This window comes from Cavia porcellus, unplaced genomic scaffold (assembly GCF_034190915.1).
Source record: "Cavia porcellus strain 051 isolate PalLab524CR breed Dunkin Hartley unplaced genomic scaffold, mCavPor4.1 scaffold_15, whole genome shotgun sequence".
Lineage (NCBI taxonomy): Eukaryota > Metazoa > Chordata > Mammalia > Rodentia > Caviidae > Cavia > Cavia porcellus.
In genome coordinates this window covers 22,712,072-22,727,732 of record NW_026947498.1, presented here as the reverse complement: position 1 = coordinate 22,727,732, position 15,661 = coordinate 22,712,072, and the positions used below count along the sequence as shown (strand labels likewise).

The window sequence follows — 15,661 nt, the reverse complement described above, 5'->3', positions numbered from 1 at the left end:
CCTGCTCACAGTCATTTTATAGAATAAACTGTAATGCAAAGAGCATCTTCAAGAAATTATATCCTATGGCCTCTCTTAAGGTAATTCAAACTTGTACTTGGCCAAAAAAGAACTGTATGCTAAATTTATGTATGTTCCCAGAGACACAGAGAAACTATTTTTTCTTGGTCCCCTTCATGAGACATTTAAATAAGTAAGTAACAGGTGTTCCATGCCTGGAACACACTGTACTCTGAATATTCTCCTAAGGAGCTCTTCACTCTTGGAAAAGCATTTCATTCCTAAGTCCTATTGAAAAACACCTGTGCTTGGTCATCACAGGAAGGATACAGCGTTAGCAAGGAGAAAAACTTTTATTGGACTGTGGATAGAATTGTTTCTCCAAATACTCAGGCAGGAAGATGATAAGTGCTTTAAGTATAACATGTTGGGTAGTAATTGTGGGACAAGTTATTTCACCTGTGTTTTGAATAGAAGAGTTAATGCAAGATAGAGCAGTACACTAAAATACAGTGGTTTAGTCTTACTCGGAAAACAGTTACTTTTTCTAATATGAAATGTAAAATCTTGTTAGGCTAAGTGGTGGTATTCATGTAGAAAATGGAAATTTATGATAGAAAAAAGAAATATTGGTAGTCAAATTAATGCAAATCTTCATGTGTTTTGTATTAACCTCAGAATTAGCAGACATAGCTCATGGACTTGACCTAATAAAAACAATTTGCACAGTGATATAAGTAAGAAAAGAGCCCTAGAGAAAATATTTGTCAGCCATAAATTACTAATACATATGTACTTATGATGAATAAATTATTTTGCAATATGTTGAGCTTGATCTTGCTTTGAAGGGAAGGATTAATTCCATCAAGTCCTTGGAGCATTTATATTTTCAAGTCATTTTATTGCCGAGAGCTTTAAGTATACAAATGTTTAGAAATTATGTGCTTGCTGTAGAGAGCATCCTCCTAAGTCATGTAGGAAGATCAGAACTGTTTTAAACTAATGCTGGATGAGTTTCATAAGCACAACAAGGAGTTCTTCTTCCCTCCAACAATCTTACCCCTCCCCAAGCACAGTGTGTGAGAAACACTATCCAGGTCCAAAAATACAATATTGTTGGTTATCAATTTACAGGTCACATAATTTGACAAAAGTGATAATTACACTGAATTTCATCTGTAGCTTTGTGCTTTAGTTTGTCTCTATGTCAGTATTTTAGGTTTCATTTATTTGTGTCACCACAGAACAGTAGTATAGTTTTTGAGTTGACAATTATTGGGGAAAACTAGATAGTACTGGGGGGTTTGTCCTACCCACAACAGGCCAATCTACAAGACCAGAGGCTGCTAAAAACAGAAGCCCTGACTCAATGGCATTTAGTTTTCTATTTTAAAATGTGTACTTTCATTAGTATAGAGAGAAGTTCACTTTCGTGTCTAATAATAACCAACTCTAAATTCAGATTGAAAACGGTTTTCTTGCTGCTCTGTTCCATTGTCATTTTCAAGGTAAGAAGCTAGGAATCTAGGCATCATCTTTGCTGCTTCTCTTCACCTTTCTCTATGTCTGACCTCCTAGTGAGCTTTACAGTCTTGCCTTTCATGATTACTTTATATTTACCCCATCCCTCTTTGCTTACAGTGAGCTTCTTGACACCACTAGGCTCTCACAGTTTACCTGGCCGCTGCATTCCCCATCTTATGCTCTCTGCCTTTGCTGATCTCTCCTCAATGACATTATGCTCATGAAAGATTGTCCTGCCTCTGGAGATTTCTGTATACTCTTTTTCTTATTTGATGTTTCCTTCAGGTTGCTGAATCTGACCATTCATTTTTTGTATCAACTACTTTCCAATTCAGCCTAGACATTGTGGTTCAATTTTCTAAACATGCTTTCACCAGCACTCTCTATTTTTTTGTATTTTTAGAAAAGCACATCCACTACTATCTACCGTGGCAGTAAAACACAGCTAAAGAGAAACTTATCCATCTTTTACATTTATAACCATCTCTTCTCTTTACTATTTGTCTTTGATACTGTAAATGTGTTTTAAAATTTATAAGTGTGTGTAACAATACCACCCCAGCTAATCAACTGATCCTTTAATACAATTGTACAATTCTTTTTCTTGTGTGTGATTATGGTCTTTTTCTATTTCTTGTTGTTGCTCTTTATATTTTTGTATTCCTCTTGATACTACTTACTTTGCATTTCTAATCCCACCTGTCTGACTTCTAGCAGTTGATTCCATCTGATTTTACAAACAAAGAAAGGTCTCTGGGTGTATGATATCATTCTCCCTAGCCATCTGCCACCAATCACAGAATGCATTATCCATCTCCTCTTGTCTTGTCTTCTGGAATATCTGGGATGGTCAATTCTGCATGTCAAATTGTCCAGGCCAAATGTTGCCTAGATTAGACTCTGATTCAGAATGTGTCTATAAGCGTTTGCAGGTGAGTTTAGTGCTTGAATTATCTGACTCAGTTAAAGAAGCCTCCCCAGTCACTTGACAACTTGGGTAGAGTGAAAATTAAAGGAAGCAGGGTTCCACTCCTTTTGTTTCCTGCTTACCTGCTTGAGCTAGGTTCATCTTCTCTGGCCCTTGGGATTTATCTCCCCCTCCCCCACACTCCACTAGCTCTCTGGGCTCTCAGGCCTTCATCCTTAGACTAGAATTATGCCACTGACTCACTCCATACCCCAGCTCATAGATGGCAGAGACAGATAGAGGGACTTCCTAGCTTCATCAAGTAAGCTAACTCTTCATAATGTATGTCTTCCTATGTCTCCATATCAACATCCATTTGTTTCTGTTTTTCTGAAGACCCGTAATACAAATATCCCTCCTACACTTTAACATCTTGATGTTATTTTAATTGTCTTTTTTTCCTGCATCTTTCCTTCAGAGGATATCAATAGATCCAAGTCTTTCTCTCCCTCAAATATAATTTATTTCATATTGATGTTCTCTTCAAATGAATTACTATTGCCTTTTCAATTTGAGTTTAACCTGATTGTGAGAGCATTTTTAAAAAAGAAAAGGCCATCCTTCCTGGCACTACTTTTTCAAATTTCGCACAGTCCTTAATTTATTACAATCTAGCTTTTCCTCTCATTGCTAAGATTATTTTCCCATTAGTCCCAAATGATATTTCCATCACCAAATCCTTTCATTTTATTCAATTGGTCTATATAGTTTCAGATTCAGTATTATGTCCTCATGAGTTTGAGGATATCAGTGTCTCAAGGTAGCATTTTCTAGATGAGTTTGGCACTTGAATAAGTGGATTATGTTAAGTAAGTAAACCTTCTGATGTGGGTGTATCACCCAGTGCACTGGGAGTTCCAACACATCCAAATGCATTCTGTGGTATGTTCTGTCAATATGTAAAGCCAATGTTTTTTTTTTACCTATTTGTTTTCTTCACCAAGACCCTAAATGATCACATCTCTATCCAGAGCTTTGTGTTCAAGCTGTATCTCCTGGTGCAGATGATTTATCTATTTATATTGCCCTTCCTCATTTCATTCTCTTCAGTTTATGATGGTTTTATCTTTTTTGAGTGTGTGCATGTGTTTTTTTTGTTTGTTTCAAAATGCATCACTTCTTATTATTATCTTGTTTAAATATACATGGTGCCTGTAAAGTTCCAGCTCATTAGTGGGGGATATATAAAGTCCACCTATTTTCTAGTCATAGTGGCATTGCTATGTTTGTGTACCATTGTTTTCTGCCCATTATCCCAGCCCAAGCTCTGCAAAGAATTTCTATGAGTAAAATTAGATAAACATAATTTTGAAAAATATTAATGTCAGTCTATTTTGAGATTACCTTATTATCATTTTGGGGCAAGAGAACACATTGAAAACATCAGTTATGCTTTTTCTCCTGAAAAACAAAAATATGATCATATCAACTATCCTGCGAACTTCCTCAATGTGTGGAAAGTAATAAGGTATGTCCTATTGGCTTGGAGATGGGAGAAATATTTCACTTCTTTAGTACTAGAAACTTCCAGGTATGATATTAATCTGATATCCTAGGTTGGGTTACCACAATACAAATTCTGATGTGAGAAGACTGACAAATAGTTTACTGAGAGAAAGTTGGAAAGGACACAGAAAAACAGGTTGGCTAAGGAGAAAAAGGCAAATGAGGGTGTAGTTTTAGATGAAGTCCCAGCCTTCCATTCTGGGAGGAGCATAAAGTGCATACAGGGCCGGAATTGAATCTTCCCTTAAAAGCAGTTAGTCATTGGCTACTGTTGGGAAGAAGGGCATGAGAGGGCATTTGTAAACTCCAGATATTTCTGGCTGTGTACCAGCAGTTCTCTGAGAAAGTTGCAGGCATGAGGAGTCTGGAGTAGACCTCAGAATTGGGCATGTGCAATAGACACGTGAGGGAACATGAACAGCATCCAGTATAGCTTCCTGGCTGTGGAGAAGGACGCTAGAATGTCTACAGAGCCTACCTTTCTGTTGTCAGCAGCAACAGAAGCAAGAACATCAGCAGAGCAGAGAAATGATAGTTTCCTAATCAACTTTGTTGTAGGGTGGAATGGGGGTTCTCTGGCCTCAACTAGCCATGCCTAGCCTGATTAACAAGTGATGATACACACAGAACCTGCACCCCTAGGGCTCCAAAACAAAGGAATCCCCAGCAGTCCCCACCACCCAGATGCATACAGTAGTGCACAGACTTTCTAAGAGTTTTTAGCAGCAGAGCAAAAGCATAGACACAAAAGGAGTAAGTCACAGAGAAATGCTCAGAAAAAGTATTTCAGCATGACACACAACACTATCATATGAAAGTTAGAAAAAAAGAACCCTGAGAAATATTGGAGACAAGCCAGGGAAATCTCTAAAGCCAGTTCAAGTGTGGGTTAGACTCCCTTTCAGACTAGGATTATTGGGCCCTAACAGGTTCTCACAGTTAATCTACTCATGAGCCAAGGAGATGAAGTTATAATGGGCCATCTTTTCCAGCTTCAAGGCCAATTACCAACATCCCATCTTGGATAAACTCTTTCCTTATGCTGTCTAGACTGTTTGTGCCTCTTTCTGTGCTTAAAGATTACTCAGCCACTTCTATTGCAGACTTTGTTGCACTATACTGTGGTGCTCTGTTTAGATGCTTGTCTGACACTATAAACTCTTTCAGGAAAGGGAAAACTACTCATCTATGCTTCTCAGTAGTTAGCATAATATTTGACAAATAGTAAGGTCCTAATAAATATTAGTTGAGTGAAGGAGTCACTGCAAATGTGATTTTCATCCTTTTTGGGAGACAAAAGCATTTCTAGGAGTGTGATGCAAGCTATGAAACTTCTCAGAACATACAACATCTTGTGTACATTGGCACAGAATTTCTCAAAACGGGGGGAGGGAGAAATAAAGTAATCCACATTATCTCCAAGATAGAACATAGTTTTCAAATTCAAGACCCATTCTAGAGATCTTCAAAAGTTATGAAATTCTGATGCATTCTCAACTCTTACAGTAAATTAATGAGGAATTTATAATCAATCCAAATATAGAAATTTAGGAGCTGGCTTCCAAATTACATGCACCAACTGTTTTGGAGGAAGTTCATGAGAATTACAATTAGCGTGAAGTGAAGCACTGATGGGAACCAAGCAAGAAAACAGAAGAGAAGGGAATCAAAAGAACCTTAATGATCAGGGAAACATAGGCAGGAGCAGGCAAGTCTGGTCCTGAAAATGAATGATGAGAGAGGCACTATTTCCCTTCAGAGTAGTATTACGTTCTATGCACTTCATTTGACCGCTGAATGAGTCATGTGTTAAGGCACTTCAGTCACGTAAAGGCAGAGTCTCCTCCTTCACAGATGTTGTCTTTTCCAAATGCCCCCCAGGACCCTCACGTTCTTACTCCATTCCTCCACACCGAAACACTTTTACTTTCCAGATGTTAGATGCTCAGTGAGAGATATTAATGTCATTTATCTAAGTGAAAGAAGTGTTCACGTTCAAGATGTTAATATTGCCAGAGTTACATGATGGTCTGCTGTGCTTCTACCTTTGAAGGAGGTGTAATGAAATAGTTTGCATATATTAAGGTTTGCATGTATTAAGTGTTCGTTGACTAGTTGAGTCTAAGTCAGGACAGATTTAATGAAAGAGAGATCAGTTTAGGAACTTTGATTCTAGTTTTGTGACTTTCAAAATCTATTTTCTTAGACTTTCTGGATAAGTTGCACACACAAAAGAGTTCATCATGATCTTTAAATGGACCCTAAAGTAAATGAGTCAGGGAGATAGGCAGAATTTACATACAGTAAGCAATTATTTAAAAGTAAATTAACAATATAATTGACTAAATAATATCCATACTTCTGGCTGATGAAGTACCCAGGTTATTGTGCCATAGCCATAAAATTTCTAAATGTGTGGGAAAAACTGAAAATAAATAAATTCAAGTGTGGAATAGTATGTTTGGAAGTTTATTTAAATTTATCTGCTGAAATGATTTGAATCAAAGCTGCCTTTTTAGCTTCAAGGTGTGTACACACACACACACACACACACACACATACATATACTGCTATGTATTAAAACTTTAACATTGAAGACAACAGCGTGCAATATATTAACCGTTGTTCACTTCTTATTATCCTGTTTTGAAACTCTCTATCATTGCTTTAACTTTTACATATTTTTCTCTCTTCAAAATAAAAGAAAAAGCCCAGGGATATAGCTCAGCAGCACAGTGCCTGAGGTGCCCCAGTACAAAACAACAACAACAACAACAAAAAAAAAACAAACAAAAAACCTTTTAACCTTTTGATTATAATTAATTCTCATGACTCAAAGAGTCAAATTTTGCTGAAATTGGGTGTCTCTTACAAATCCTATGAACAGTGAAAAGAAAAAAATATGTCTTACACTGATAGTACATTGCGTAGTCCTTGGAGCCTTAAAATGAAGGAAATATTCTAAAATACAATTTGGTTTAGCTTTCCAAGGTATTTCTCAGAGGTGGGGACATATGACTGATAATGTACAGATTCTAAAGTTTTTGGCCATTTTCTTTTTTTATCTTTCAAAGGCTAGTGTGTGTGCAGAACAACTAGGCAAGGACTTCAAAAATAATATAAAGTATTTTGTTAGAAAGATCTCAGTATCATCAGTAAATTAATAATAGATTCTCTATTATCACTAATTTACAAGTCATCTTCAGCAAGTCACTCCAGTTCCGTACAAGGTGTCATACAAATTTTGGCTTACACATTCAAATAAGTTGGTGCGTGATCTCAGACCAGAGAACTTCATTTTAATACCTGCCTGTACTTCCCCCCAATATAAATTTATTTGTGTTAGAATTGACTAAAGGGCTTGTCTCATTAGAGTGCATTCAACTGAAAGTATTTTATTAGTAATGAAAAAGAAAATGTTATGTCAAACTTACTTAAAAGGTGATGGGGGATGAAAGTTATTTCATGAAACAATGTGAGGAATGAAAAAGCTCTCTTTGATCATAGTTCATAATTGAAGGTTATTTCCATTTCCTAGGTAGTTATTTTGGCAATTAAATCTACTCAAAAGTTTTATCTCTAAAATATTAATTGTATGTTGGAAAAGTGAATTGGGACAATGTACTTTGCAAAGGTTAAAAGAGGTTATTCCAAATGTTATTTCAGTAACATTAGATTTGATATCATCTGCTGAAAATTTAAGATATTAGAAAGTATAAGGTTCCACTGAAAAGTTTAAGATAGCAAAAAAGAAAAGAGCAAAAATATTCTTTTCATGGGAAAATATTATTAATTGTATTAGTAAGAATTACTCTGTGCATATATTTATTAGCTCAATCTTCTAAGTTTCTGTCTGTAAGATAATACCAGTCTATGATGCTATGCATCATGTTCTTTGGATTTAGTGACTAGACTGTGAATTTCTTTAAGGTACTGGGCATATTTCATGTTCTAAAACAGCTTCATTGATGTATAACTGATTTGCAATGGACTTGTTTTATTAAAAATATAATTAAATATAATTAAAAATATATTAAAATTTGGTAAGTTGCCTCAAATTCCCTGATATCCTGTTTATTTTTTCCACTATGTGTTTTGTCCACTATGTGTTTCAGTTTGAAAGATTTTTATTGTGATGTCACAAATTTTTCTTCTGTGGCATTTCATCAGCTGTATGTCCATCACATCCAGTGTATTCTTCCCTCACATACTATAGTTTTCTAAAGTGGAGAAGTGAATTTCCTTTGGTAGAGATACCTAGAGCATCTCTAGATATTCAGGTTAGGTCTTTTAGAAATGTTTTCTGTGTCTTCACTTAACACTTGCATGTATAGAATACAATCATATTTGTCTAATACCCTTCTCCACCAATTCTAAGAACTGCAACAATTGTGGGTCAGTTTCATTGACTGGTTAAAACCTCCCTGGTGATTGTATTTTTCCACTTTTGATTATGCTGATAATTTTTCTTTGGATTCCAAGTATCGTGGACTTTACATGTTGGAGATATGTTTAGTGGGAGGCTACCATGTGCAAACACTTGACTTGTGTGGAGTCATTTTGCATTTACAATGACTGCATGAAGTAGTCATTTACTTATTTCAGCAGTAAAGAAACAAGCATTGAAGTCTGAGGTCACACAACAGGTAGGTGGTAAAGTAGGGATTTAAACCTAAGTGATTTTTACTACCATAACGTGCTTGAGTTCCGTTTTGGGATATAGTGTAGATTGATGGAAACAGTTTGGTGCTTTTGGGTCTCACTAATGAGAGTTGTTAAGTGGGACTACAGTAATATTTACCAGGAGTAATCATGTCCTTACTAATGAGGAAAGATTGTTCTGAGTTTTCTACCCAATGCAAATTATGAGGTTTTCCAGTTGGCCTGATGGGAACAGGCATAACTCCAGTTCCTGTGTGAGCTCCAGGCTCAATTCCAGCTAATCTTTTCCAAAAGTTCTTTCCATAGTAGCTTCCATTTCATTTGTTCCTCACAATTTGTGGTAATCAGTATTGTGCTGAATGCTCTTTGAGAGGAACTCTCAGCAGATTTCTGGTCTATCACTCTGCGCCTCTATCCTCTCCAGTATTCTGTCTAATGATGCCTTGGTCTTCTCAGACTCTCAACTCTTTTTCTGTATCTCAGGAAATCTGCCAGGCTCTCCAGGGTCCCTCTTCCCTGTGCTATAGCTGGGAACCCTCTCAAAGCAATAAACTGGGTGCAATCAAAGGCTTATCTCTTTAGGGTCACTTCTTTAATTGTCTGATGCCCAATACTTTGAAAGTCATTGTTTGAAGTATTTGTATTTTTTTTAGACATGAAGGTAAATTCAGTCTTTGTTACTCTGTTTCAGTCAGAGATTGAAAATCTGCATTTTCAGAAACAGAGAGATAGAGAGAAAGGCAGGGAGACAGAGATGGAGAAATAGGGAGAGACAGAGAGACAGAGACAGAGATAGAGACAGAGACAGAGAGAGTTACAGCCCAGTCCTTATCCCAGTGTGGCCTGTGCAAGACGAAAATTGACTTTTCCCCCTCTGTATTGGAGATTGAACACAGGCTCTCACATTTTTTAATTTTCTAAGACAGAGTTTTGCTAAGTTACCTCATCTGGGCTCAAATTTAAGATCTCTCTCCCTTAGCCATTCACAGTGCCAGAAATACAGGCCTGTGCCCACTATACCTGACTGAGAAATTGATACACTATTTTGTCCAGAAGAAATTTAGTAACATTGACACATGGTGAGAATTTTTCTCCCATCTTCTCAATCATATTTTTCCTTAATTCTCTACTTGAGGGTACCAAATTTCCTTTATAAAAAACAGCATAAGAATGTATTAAACCATTCCCATGTTAGGTCATGGTTTCATAAGTCATCAATTGACTTTTTCTAAGACTTTGAGGACCACTGGAAGGAAAAAGATAGTGAAAATAAATTGGAAAAGATTTCAGTTGCCTTAAAAATTGTCTTTTAATGCAAGTCATTATCCTGTGCCATATTCAAAACACATTTTTAATAAGGGGCTTGCTCTTAGGAATCACTGTTAAAGGCTACAAAAAGGATGTTTTCTCAAGAGTGGTTAAGTGTGGCTTCTAGGGTTTCATAATAAAAGCAGGGCTGTTCATGCATAATAGAATCAGCACATAAGAGAACTCAGACTTTTTTTCAGCCTGCCTTCTTTTGCTATTCTGGACAGGTGTTTCTATAGTGCAATTTAAACTACAAAAATGGCTCATAATTGCCAACACCTAATTTAACATTCTGAAGCTAATCATAAAACAAGCCCCTTTTCACAGCAGAGACAAAGTCTCAGCTGGGCTTTAAATCCTGATTATATGACAAGGTTCCAATTGAAATTTTAGCTATCAACCAAGTGACCTTCAATGACCACAAGCTGGGGAGCTAGGTAACTAATCTAAACAGATCTCTAGGCAAACTCCCACCCGGCATTAGTTTCTAGCCTCTTGCATTATTCACTTCATGAAAAAAGACCAGCCCAGCAGAATATGAAAAGCAAATGATTGTAGCAACCTTCAACCCTTGATTCTTAAAAGGCCAAAGGCAAGCTGTGAAAATATTCCCATGACCCTACTTCCTGTGTAGGCTCTCAGGATGCTGATAACGTCTTTATACTGTCAGCCCACACATAACAGTTAGTAATTTCTTCTGCCTCCATGAAAGTGTTATTTTTAAGAAACATTGCTCACATCAAAATTTTTAAAAAATCTTATCTTGATAGCTACTCGCAGATCATGCTAAAGGTATGCCTTCATTTTTTACTTCCTATGCCCCTTTGCAACAAGTAACTCAGTTTGAGGGAAGCTCATCTGTTAATCATCTTTTGGAGTTATCCTTCTCTTTATAACAAAATTTTCCCATAACAAAATTTTATTTTGTCTTTACAGGACTTCTTTTCCAACTTTTTTTTTTTTTTTTTTTTTAAAGAGGATAAAACAAACCACAACAAAACAGAATAAAAGCAGACCAGAAAAAAACAATGTAAGTGACAGGTTTCAAAGCAGACAACAGGAGATCAACATTGGCTACCATAATGTCTCTCTCTCTCTTTTTTTTTTTTAATAGTTGTCTATACTTTCACACGCAATGAATTCATACAAAACAAAATAGCATAAAACTTATCAAAACAGGCAAAACATTGAAATCAGATAATGAAGACAATGGCTTCATTTTTAAAAATCCTGGCATAATTCACAGCTACATAGAATGCTGCCGAATTGGAAAAAAAACCTCATTCCGTCTTTATGTAAGATGGGCGAACACCTTGGTTCTTAATTGCTAAACAAAAAAATTCCTTTATGTTGATCCATTTTTTGGTACAAGTTTATATTCTCCACAACAATCAACATGCTGCCTTACACAAATTTGGGTTGACTTGTACAATGAATGATCAAGTTGATATTCTCTATGACTATGGTGACTTTATGACTATAAAAATTCACCAAATGCATCTCATTAAATTGCAGGTACTTATACATTTAACAAGAAGCTAATTCTATATTAAATTCAACAGTAATTGTATGAAGCAAAACAAAAAATATATTGTTAAAATCTATATCATGTAAAGCAACATATTTGTAAATTTGACCTGAGTATATTCAACTACTTTCAAATACAAGTTTTAGCTCACTTAAATAAAAATTATTCAGTAACATTATTAGAATAAATTCAGAGAAAGAATGAAACAAGCATGCCAAACCACTGAACATAAAAATATGCATACTTATCTTTCAAACCAGAGAGAGAAAGAGAGAGAGAGAGAGAGACAGAGACAGAGACAGAGAGACAGAGAGAGAGAGAGAGAGAGAGAGAGAGAGAGAGAGAGCACAAGCAGATAATGGGGTTAAGTAATCACTAATAGAAAAAAGAGAAGAATTCACTAGTTTCAAGGGAGGCACATTTTTCCCCCCTGGTACTAAACTCAGTATAAGTTCTCATGTGGGTCTCAGGTAAGGAACATTGAGTAATTTAATGGGCAATGTCCTTACACTAATTTCACAGTAGATGCAGAAATGGGCCTCATGTGGCCTCTTTCTTGTAAGGGCCTTCAATAAAAGTTGAAAGCATAATATTAAAACACCAGGGAGGAAGCTGGTTCGGGGAGAACCCAGTGAACGTGGTGTTCCTGTTGTTCAATCCTGAGCCTAGGTTAGAACTCAAACCGCTGGAAGGAATGAAGTACTGAGATTGCTTCTTGGTTGATGCCTCCTGTTTCAGGAGCAGGATTGCAGCGGATTGCTCAAAGTTATTCTCATGATATAGGGAAAGAAACTCCTGACCTGCTAGATGTCTGGTACAATTTTGTGTTCTTTTAAATCAAAAAATGAATTTTAGAACAACAAAATATATTTATCCAGCGGAAAGAAAGCTTCTGTCCGAGGGAGAGACAGAAGGGGTCCAAAGTGAGTTGCCAAGGACCCTGCCTTTTCTAGGGATTTTGTAGAGCAAAACCATAAGGTGAGGTAGGTCCAAGGTAGGGAAAAATGGGAAATCATAAGCTGGGCAGGGGGCAGGACAAAACTGTGGTCAAGCAATAAGATTACAAGTGTGATTGTTCAGGTAAAATTGATTAGACTGGAACAAATGGGGACACAAGTTAAAGTGGGATCAAATGGGGACTTGGGTCACACAGCAAGTGGGTGTGAATCAGAACAGGGGCTTTGCCTGTATGTGCCTCTTCCTGCTTCCTCAAGGTGATTGATACCTATTCACATATCAATGCCTGATGTTTATCCTTAGGAAGTTATGTAGGTGCATTTGTTTTATCTTTTATCTTGAGGTCTGGCCCATAGCCAGTGTGTATCTTCCCAACAGTTGCAAGGCATCTTCAGCACTCTCTTCTTGGAGGCCCTAGCCCTGTTTAACTCTCTATAATATTTTATCTAACATAGTTGCCCGTAGCACTCAGATGAGGGTCATATCTGAAGTTTTATGTCTAGGACTACAAATAGGTAAATGAGGTTTAGAATCTCTATGAACTGGTGAGAAGCCAATCTATAACTAGAAAGCTCAGAACCCTAAGTAGGTTGTGGGCAGAATATTGTGTTTTCACAGATAAAAACGGTTCTACCCAGAATAGCTGAGCTTCTTGAACTTTTCTACAAAGGTACTTCTAGTAGTAGAGTCAAATTAATATGTTACTACTGGGATTTGGGATAAATTCTAAAATATGCCATAAATTCAACTGGAGATTTAAAACTACACATACATTCCATAAGATAGTTATATTTGTTTTAATATAGATAAAAATATTCTTAAATAAGCTTTAGGAAAAAGAGCTTTGTTTATTGGTTAGCCTTGAGTACGTCCTGGTATGTTTCTCTCAAAGGTAAATGCAATCTTGTACTTATATCTTTTCAGCCACTGAAATTGGCAGCAGTGGTTGTAACCTGAAAAATTGTTGGTGTTGGTATCAACTATGAATCACAGCTTTGAGCAAACAGAGTTGATGTTCTTATGGAAAGCTAAATTCTACATAACATCATTACCGAGAGTTTTCGAATCACCACTATCAGAACAGCTTAAACTATTGACCCCAATATAGATACTTTTATGAGTCTCACAGCTCCATTGTCCATCAAGGAAAATAGTTTCCTGTTTTCAGAGACAATACTGAATCATTCCTTTAGATAATAGATAAAACACTCAGACTTGGTCTTTTGAGACCAAAACAAAACAAAACTTATGGTAAAGATTTTGTCACTTGAAACTAATAAAATAACCAAAACCAATGAAGCTCTTGGTTTTGAACTCTCTCATTTAGTCTTCAGAGTCATCTATGAGATGGATACCGATGTAATACTCATTTTACAATAGTAGAAGTTGAGGCACGGAGAAAACAAGCAACATCATGGATTACATAGCTAGGTAGGGAATAAACAGGGATTTGAACCAGGTAGCATGACCCCAGGGTTTTAGTTTTAATGACTGTGCAAAATTGACTTGAGATTGTCCTTTTCAGAGTCTTTTGATTCTATGCACTCAAGTTGCTTCAAGCCCACTTGTAACCCAGATCTATCTCTGAAAATGCAGCAAACCTTCAACAGTGCCAATAGCAGGCTATAGATAAGCAGTCACTTTGATCTTTTCTTTTTTTTTTCTTGGCTTTCTGCTTTCTCCATGTCACTGATTTTCTCTGCCTTTTCATAGTTCTCTGTGACACTTGCATCTTGAACAAATCTTGTCGCACCCTCTGATATGTGTCCGTGTCTCCAAAATATCTTTTCTGTTTTAACTTCTATTTTAGCTGCTTTTCTTAATTAATGTCTCACAGTGCATATTCTGAAAATAATATAGGGTCAGCCCAAGATTTAATTCTATTTATTTATTTAACCTCAGGCCGTATCATAGTGTCCGGCCAGTCTTGTGTTTGGTGTCTCGGTCTGGTCTGGTCTGGTCTGGTCTGGTCTGGTCTGGTCAGAAGTGGCTGGAAGAATTGGTCTCTAGGGGATGGAAAACAAGGCTACTTAAGCAGCAGGGATTGTGGCTTAGCAATTGCCCTCAGCAAAGGGTGTGCATGCGGAACAGGCTTTCTTAGACTTGGCCTGACCCATACAAAGGTGAAGTTGATGCATTATTCTTTTGTCCTTACTTGAAAACTTTGCTTCTCCAGTAACAACTTCTCCTTTGTCAAATATATCATGACAGGCCACTATTAATTCATTTGTATCATAAAGCAATGTTCTGTAGTTTTTCTATTGTCCTCAATGGCCTGTCTGGGGACTCAAAGTTCTTGAGCAGTATAAAAATGACCTCTGGGTGGCCATGAATAAATCTTCTAATGCAGTTTTTAAAAGATGGAATGTTAGTGGGAATCGACGAGATCTTGATGCCAGCTCACTCTTGCAAACTTCTAGTTTATGAGCCACAACACTAGTAATAATAGTAATAAAAAACTCCAAACTTTGTTTTTGTTGTGGAAAGATACCTGCTTTCCAGGCATGACAGTTTTGCCTCCTTCCTTTCTCATAAGCTAAGTTCACAAGGACCATCCTTGTGCTATCATTTTATGTCTTTATGTTTTGCGGCATACCATTAATAACACATTAATGAATCCCCCTCCCCTCTCTCCCTCTCCTCTCCCCTTCTAGCTCTTGAACCATCACCACTGATACTGAAGGCCTGGAATCCTTATTACGCTTTGCTTTCTAAATGTTTCACATCTGCTTTGATGTATACTAATTCAATGCTGAAATAACTTTACATTTGGAGATGGACAAAACAGTCATAAGGACAAAAGGAGTGGTTTGTCTAATACCTATTAGAAAAGGCTTCTGGTTTCAGTACTAGTAACATTTTTTAAAATTTTTGTTTTTACATACGGTTATCTTAGAAGTGATTTTTCAAGATACAAAATTTAAGTATAAAAAATGAACAGACAATCAAGCAATGATAGTACAAATCATTCTTTTCGATGAACTAACAGAGAATTAGTAGTATGGTTATCTATCTTGCATATAAACATACATACAGTTATATATGTCTACCTACAAGTTGTTCTTTCCTTTTGAGCACTTTCTTTCCCTTTCATTATTACAATATATATTGTACATTTTGGGTCTTATTACTCTTTCGGTTTATTATTATTATTATTACACTAGAGAGACAATATGATATTTACAAATGTAAATCTGATTTATTGCATT

The 15,661-nt window shown here is 36.5% G+C and overlaps 1 long non-coding RNA gene across 1 annotated transcript in view; it reads left to right on the top strand.

The window, feature by feature from the left end:
- The window catches only part of LOC134470558 (uncharacterized), a 164,412-nt gene that overhangs the window by 25,278 nt on the left and 123,473 nt on the right, over nt 1-15,661 (top strand). The window lies entirely within an intron of this gene.